The sequence below is a fragment of the Eurosta solidaginis genome, chromosome 1 (genome assembly GCF_040869045.1).
Source record: "Eurosta solidaginis isolate ZX-2024a chromosome 1, ASM4086904v1, whole genome shotgun sequence".
In the NCBI taxonomy this organism is placed as follows: domain Eukaryota; kingdom Metazoa; phylum Arthropoda; class Insecta; order Diptera; family Tephritidae; genus Eurosta; species Eurosta solidaginis.
The window spans coordinates 61,259,135-61,267,119 of NC_090319.1; the positions used below are offsets into that span (position 1 = coordinate 61,259,135).

The window sequence follows — 7,985 nt, forward strand, 5'->3', positions numbered from 1 at the left end:
TGTGATATGGCGTGAGCCGTAGGGCCCTTTTATCACAACCTTCTGACTGAATGTAGGGAAGGTTAACACCATCAATCCCCCACTAGTACCCAGACACCGTCCAATATTACCTCCTCCGCATATCAAATTGGGTCTTATGAAACAATATGTGAAAGCTTTCGACAAAAGTGATAAATGTTTAAATACATTTCTAAATCAATCCTAAACTGAGCTCTGAAAAGAGGAAAGCTGGGATTTTCGATGGCCCACAGATTAGAAAACTAATTCGCAATCCCAGAGTTCACTAGCTGCATGCAAACACCTGAAAAGTCAGCATGGGACCAGTTTTTTTGGGTTGTAAAAAACTTTTTAGGAGAGAGGAAATAACCTTATTTCTCTGAGTATATACACAGAGAAAAACGCTGTTCTAAAATCCACCACCACCGGACTCAATTCAAGCTTTTCATATTCTTACTATTTTGTTCTTGAAAAACGGGCGACCTGTTCGTAAAACAACAACATTGTTCTTGAACTGACAACCATGTTCTTGAAAAGAGAACGGTTGGTCTTAAAATATGAACAAATGTTCTATTAATGAGAACGATGTTCTTAAATTAAGCACAATGTTCTTAAATTAAGTTCAAGAAAAAAGAAAGGGTGCAATTCGTGTGTACTACAATGTTAAATAAAACATTTGGCACAAGTTATCAAGCAGTCGTAGTGGCCCAGCGGGTATGATGTTGCGTTTGCGATCGTGTGGCACGAGTTCGATAACCGTCAAACTCCTAAGTTTTTTAAAACAATTTTTTTATATTAAATTTTTTTAACTTTTATTTTTCGTTCAGTTCCATTCACGTAATTCTCAAACTTGTTATGAAATGTTTTAAATATATATTCAGATTGCATCATCAAATAAGAAAAATTTCTCGATAAGAGAAATATATGAAAAAATGCATATTATGCGTTTTTTCAAACCCTTGGCTTTTAATAATAGTTTTTTTGTTATTAATATTTTTTATTAATAACAAAAAAAATTATTTATTAATAAAAAATAAATAAATAAATGGGTAATAATTACAAAATTACCTTCCTCCCACCAATGATCAAGCACAAACCGTTCTTGAATTGAGACCGAAAATTGTTAAATCGACCACTAATGGTTCTCGAAGCGTGAGAACGAAAAATCTTAAATCAAGACCAAGTAGTGCTTGAAATGAGCACAATACCAAAGTGGTCATAAAATACGAACGGTGTGCTTGGAAAAACTGTTCTTAAAACAAGCCCATCGGTCACGAGTTAAGAAAAAACGTACTTAACAGACTTTTGTCAACGAATGTTCTTAATGTTAAACTTGTTTCGTTCGTTTTAGAACGATTTTTTCTCTGAGTGTACTATGGAAGAACGATATCAAGGACACATATGTTAGTTGATTACTGCTCCTGAATCAGCTCATAAAAGAAAATCTCTTAAAATAAAATTTAACCCACTGTTATTGATAATGTAACGAATTTTGGGAAATTTCACTTATTTGAAACCTTCTGCTAACGTTCGAATCGCTAAACTGTTGAATAAATCACTCCAAGATTCAGTATTGCAAACTCGTCTTTATTTAGATTATTTTGGGAGCATTACTTCACAATTATACTTCAAAACCAATAGCGTATTTAAATCAAAACTAATTTAGTTATTACCCAGCTTGCGCCGCTTTCATACTCTCGGTTTCCTCGCTCACCCATTTCCCCTAACGTCTAGTAATTTCGCGAACAGTACTTGGTAATTGAGCTATATGCGTGTGTATGTGCGAGTAACTACTTCGGCTGATGACTACAAGTGTCTGTGTGAGATAAGATATCTCACTTCTCGTCGCCTTCCATGTATGTATGCATGTGTGTAAATGATGATTGAAGTGATCATGAACAGAAGTGTGGTTTTTGTTGTTGCGTGATTATTTACTAACAGCCTAGTGATGTCAACATTCGCCACAATAATAATAAAGTTTGTTTATATTTTTTGTTGAATTTTGTCATAGACTAATCCGAACTAATCGCTGCTTAGTGCAAATGAAACATTCTACTATTTTTCCCGACGTTTCGCTAAAACTTTTATAGCATCTTCAGGGGCATTTTCATTTTATTTGCTGGTGAAAAACAAGAAATTACAAATGTAAATTTTAATTTAAAGACCATTACAAACATATGTACTTGGTAATCCCAAACATTCACGTAGACACATACATATATACATATAGCATAGTTTATAAACTCACAGGCCCGTAATCATAGTCGCTGACTAAAATACTCTTTAGTTAAAATCTTGCCTAAATTAAAATGGGGTTTAAAATTTTGGTCTAAAACAAGCATGGGCAGGGTATCCGCATGAAAAAAGGTATTGATTGGCGCTATGAAGAAATTTTTTAGAAATTCTAAAAGTTCACCCTGTTCCTTACAACCGTGGTTACTTGACTCCACGTATAAAAAATGGTAATTGTTTACTTGACAAACTCTTACGTCTATTGAAAACTATCGTGGAATAGCAAACCTCTCCGCTATCCCTAAGCTTTTCGAAGCAATCGTTACTAATCACCTTACATTTTCGATTTCTACATTGATAGATAGTTCTCAGCATGGCTTTTGTAGAGCCAAATCAACCACAACCAATTTGCTTGAATTTACAACTCACGTCTTTAATGGTTTTAGAAACAATCATCATACCGACGTTATATAAATTGATTTCAGCAAAGCATTCGACAAAGTACGCCACTCATTACTTGTTTATAAAGTCGAATTGCTTGGCTTTCAACCTGGCCTAACTCGCTGGATCTCCTCCTATCTTTGCGGTAGAACTCAAAGTCATTTTTAAAAACATTTGTTCGAATGTCATCGATGCTCCCTTCGGTGTGCCTCAGGGCAGCCATCTCGGTCCTATTCTGTTTTTGCTCTTTATAAACAATATTTCCACAACTATAAAATACTCTAAAATTTTAATGTATGCCGACGACGTAAAACTTTTTAAGTCATACGCGTCGGTTGAAGAACGTTCTGTACTCCAGGCGAACTTAAATTGTTTAGTTACTTGGTGTAATGCGAATTTTATGTCGCTCAACATAGAAAAATGTAAATTCATGTGTTTTTCACGTGGGAACGTACAGCCAGCTTCTTACACAATTAATGGCCAATCTCTGGAAAGCGTTGATGTTTTTGTCGACTTGGGAGTTACAATGAATTGCAAACTTAGTTTCAACCCTCATATTAATGCCACAGTCAATAAAGCGAGAGGAGTTTTAGCATTTGTGAAAAGATGGGCAAAACAGTTTAATGATCCTTACGTTACAAAAACCCTTTTTACATTATTGTTGAGGCCGATATTAGAATATGGATCGATAATTTGGAATCCTCGTTATCAAGTTCATGTGGATAGGCTAGAATCAATTCAAAAACAGTTTTTACTTTTCGCCTTGAGAAATCTTCAATGGGACTCTCCGTATAATCTTCCTCCTTACACTAATCGGTTAAAACTAATAAATCTTCCTACCCTTGCAAGTCGTAGGGAAATGCTAGGTGTACTATTTATGGTTAGACTTTTAAATGGATCGATTTCAAGCCCATTTCTTTTGAACGAAGTAAACTTGAATGTTCCATGCCGAGTTTCAAGGCATTATAAACCTATAATTCTTAAACAATGCAGAAGCAATTTCCAACTAAACGAACCTTTTCTATGTTTGTGTGAAGATTATAACTCTCACTCGAGAATAATTGATGTTTCGGACTCGCGCTTTGCCATAAAAAAAAACGGTTCTATCTTCTCTTAATAATTAAAAAATTATATTTATACTTTTAATATATTGTATTTTGTGAATCTATATTTCTCAGGTGATGAGTTTCTCTGTAGCTGAGCGGTTTTAGATCTCGGCGCTTAAAAAAGCCACTGCTTCTCAAAGACTCGGTAACAATTAAAATTATAAATTACAAATAAAACAAAAATAAGAATTAGGATACCAAAAAAAAAAAAAAAAAAAAAAAAAAAACCATGTATGAAAAAAAAGAAAAATAATAATAATAACAGGATTAGTCTGGTTTCATCGGGCCACTTGAGGGCAGTCCTGCCCCAACGTCCGAGAAAAAAAATCGCAAAGGAGTACCTGAAAACGCGTTTTGATCATAATCCAGTGGCGGATCATTATCATTCAACTCATTAGCAAACGGTTTGTAAAAATTCGCTGTTTTTTATCAACCGTCAATTTAAAATTGAGTGCACAATCTTTTAATTGAACATGAACATACTTATTTGAAGAAAATTTACTTAATTTCGTTCTTAAAAAATTATTTAAATCTCGCAACATAAACGAATAAGTAGTTAAAGCGGATTTGGGCTCCTTAAAGCGAAGGAAGCAACAAGGCTATCCACTCATACACTCTTTTACATTAGAAAATCATTGAACTCAAGTCGATCATGACATAGACTAAGAGGGTGATAAAGGAGGGAAGTAGTACAACAGCGCCCGTACCAAGCAGTTCTTAAATTTTTTGTTGCTAATTCTTGCTGTATTCCGTGTTTTATTTCACGCTTTCTTTTAACAGGAATTGGCAAATGTAAAGGGGAATAGAAGACACAAAAGGAAATGCCAGCAGAATTGAATTCAAGAATTCTGTAATGTAATTCAATAACTAGAAGTCGGAAATAAGAAATTGTTCTTTTATTAATAGATATTCACAAAAAACCGAATAATTATCTCAAACGGCTGCGAAACTGGTGAAAGTTGTATCAGCGCAAAACGCCTGTTTAGTTAATTATTTTCTGTGTACAACAATATCACCAAAATTAGATACATCAACCACATCAAAGTCGTAAACTTTTTTTGCAAAAATATCTTGACAGAGTAAAAGTATTACTTTGCCGCCTTCGGATTATTGCTTCCGAAATTAAAACGCGTCATTTGACACCTCTCCCGAAATTTTGTTAACATGTATTAAAAATCGACACCTGTGGTAAATAATTCCTTCCATTGAATATTTATTTCTAAATTTAATGCCAAAATCAGTATAGGATGCTACTTTTTCCTCAAAAGATACTAAAATATCAAAACTCACAAATATCTTTGAATGCGGAATAGTCTTAATTAAAGATTTCGCATATGTGGAGCCAAGTAACCATCCCACATTATAAGATTGTGTAATTTTCGTGTCAAACATATTAATACGCATTCTAGGTATAATAAATTAGCCCCTGACGTGAAGCCTTTTTTCGCTTCCATTTAAGTTCATCGCGTTTAAATAGCAAATTGTTTAATTTCTCGCAACTTTTGACAGCAGACCACCAAATTAAAACCTATTTTAAAAAATTAAAATCGGGCCCATGTCATTTTAAATTTAAAATATTTTTTGGAGATAAAATAATGTTTAAGTGTACTATAACAGACTTAAAATGATATTTAATTTAAAACCATGTTTGAACCAATAAAACTCCATTTTATTTCGACTATGATTACGGGCCACAATATCTATATCACATTAAAAATTGCACTTATTAAAGAAGAAAACATAAAAATATCGGTACCACCTCTTGTGGTAGTGTTGTCAATACTAAATCTTAAATTCTTTTCATTTATTATGTAAACATAAAACATATGACGATGCTATTTGATCTGTGTCTTCCTTCTTATTTATTGTTATTGAACAAAAAAAAAATATTTTTACTAAAAACTTTATTATTAAATATTTCGGAAACTAGACCTGCTAGGAAATAAATTAGGGCAAAAATTGCTTTAACAATTATGCATAAAATCCCATGCAACTTAGTCTGTGTCCACCAGCTGTATAAATTTTATTGGTTCGAACATGTGTGTTATTACCGGTCTTTTTCCTTTTCCCACTTTCACTCCCACTCCTACTCCTAACCCCACTCCATTTAATATCTGAGCATCCAACATTTCAGAAGCTATCTCGAAATGGATGTAAGATATACACTAAATGGTAGGGTGACATAAGGTCAATTTTAAATTTGACTTAATGCCCACTTAGTATTTTTCCCTTTGACCTTATGATCATTTCTGGAAAATGCAATAACAATAATTTTACTTATTTGATGAATTAAACGTTTAGTTGAAATAGCTCTTCGTATTTCAAAAAATCTTCGCTGGCCCACTTTTAAATCCGATTTCTCACTGGAGCAGAACCAAAATATAGAAAAAGCAGCACCTTGTAAATATTTGTGATACAAATTTTACGCTGTGACCATTTCATGTGCTCATAAATTCAATTGTCCTTGTGGCTATTTGAAGTGGTCATAAGGTCAATTGACGTTATGGACGTTGATCTTATGCCACTTCTCCCCTAATAGATTAGGAAACAATATTGAAGTGATTTCGAAAAAGTGCTGAAGTGACGGTTTTCGAAGAACAAAAAAAGCTAAAATACAGCACGGTCTCGGCTGAAGCTGTCCTGGTCGTTGCGGGAATCATACGGATATATCTTCTCGCTGAGGAAAGAAAAGCAATATACGACAAAGGATCGCAAGCGAGTAGACCTGCTGTTGCCATGTAGACGCGGGAAGAATCGATTGGATGCTGGCAAGAACAGTGGGGCAACAGTATCGTAGGAAAGTGGACCAGGGAACTAATCCCACTAACTGAATCCTTGGTTGAAGCGACCACACGGAGAGGTAGACTTTTACCTGACCCAGTTTCTAAACGGACACGGTTACTTCGGCAAATACCTTCACAGAATGGGCAAGGTTGATAACCCGAGCTGCCTGTACTGTGGGAAAATTGACGATGTACGCCACAACTTCTTCGAATGCGGCCACCTCTCCGATCAGCGAAGGAGGCTAGAAGAAGTACTTGGCGACCTACCATCGGGCAGTGTCATCAATAACATGACCTGCCGAAGAGACAGATGGGATACAGTCAGCGCATACGTGAGGTATATGCTTATCAGTAAACGAGAAGATGAATGCCTAGCCCATTAGCGTGATAGTAGCCATAGAGCTCACGCACCGCGCACCCGTACCCGAAGTAATGCTAAACGCGGTCCCAGGTATGGGGATTTGCGCGGGCTGTGGGAGGTTTAACTTTAACTTTAACATTAACTTTAACTTTAACTTAAACTTTAACTTTAACATTAACTTTAACTTTAACTTTAACTTTAACTTTAACTTAACTTTAACTTTAACTTTAACTTTACCTTTAACTTTAACTTTAACTTTGACTTAAACTTTAACTTTAACTTTAACATTAACTTTAACTTTAACTTTAACTTAACTTTAACTTTAACTTTACCTTTAACTTTAACTTTAACTTTACCTTTAACTTTAACTTTAACTTTAACTTAACTTTAACTTTAACTTTAGCTTTAACTTTAACTTTAACTTTAACTTTTACACTAACAGAAATGTGTGGCGCAAAAAATGTGCATATATTTAAGTAATAAAAATACTTAAGTAATAAAATACTTACTATGCAAGTAATCATTTCTTTCGGGAGTTCACCAAAAAGGTCCAAGGCGATCTAACGAATTAACAATTCATTTTGACGACAAACATACATACGTTTTTCACTGACAACTGCGATAATGATCGTGATCCATGCCACTCAAACTGCGTCAGCAACTGAGTAAATGTCGGCTAACAACAAGTGAGACTGAGGAAACCCATTAGAATACAATAAAAAAAACATAAAAAATGGATGACAAAGACAAATTTTAAATATGGCGTCGTCACCACCATTCCTCATAATAGTGCTTTCGATGTCAACAAGTCAAACCAAGAATAGAACAGTGATGCCACAAGTGAAGATTTATTTCCAAAAAGGGAGGTTTTGAAAATTTTCTAACAATTTCTTTGTGAAGACCTTTAGGCTCGGTAATCATAAGAACAAATAAATATTGAGACGCACATATACTTCCTAACGAACCCAGGTTCCTTAGGTACCCCTGAGCGTTATCTGTTCGAAAAAAAACTATAGAATATAATGATAAAACGTTGCGGTCGTCATAAGTGGAAAGTGCCTTCCA

The 7,985-nt window shown here is 34.5% G+C and overlaps 1 long non-coding RNA gene across 1 annotated transcript; it reads right to left on the reverse strand.

Moving 5' to 3' along the window:
- Positions 1-1,563: 1,563 nt before the first annotated feature.
- On the reverse strand, positions 1,564-7,590 carry LOC137242518 (uncharacterized). Its single transcript, XR_010950286.1, has 2 exons — positions 7,430-7,590; positions 1,564-2,116 (listed from the first exon to the last, which is right to left on the reverse strand). It is a non-coding gene; the product is annotated as an uncharacterized lncRNA (long non-coding RNA).
- Between the last annotated feature and the right edge of the window lie 395 nt (positions 7,591-7,985).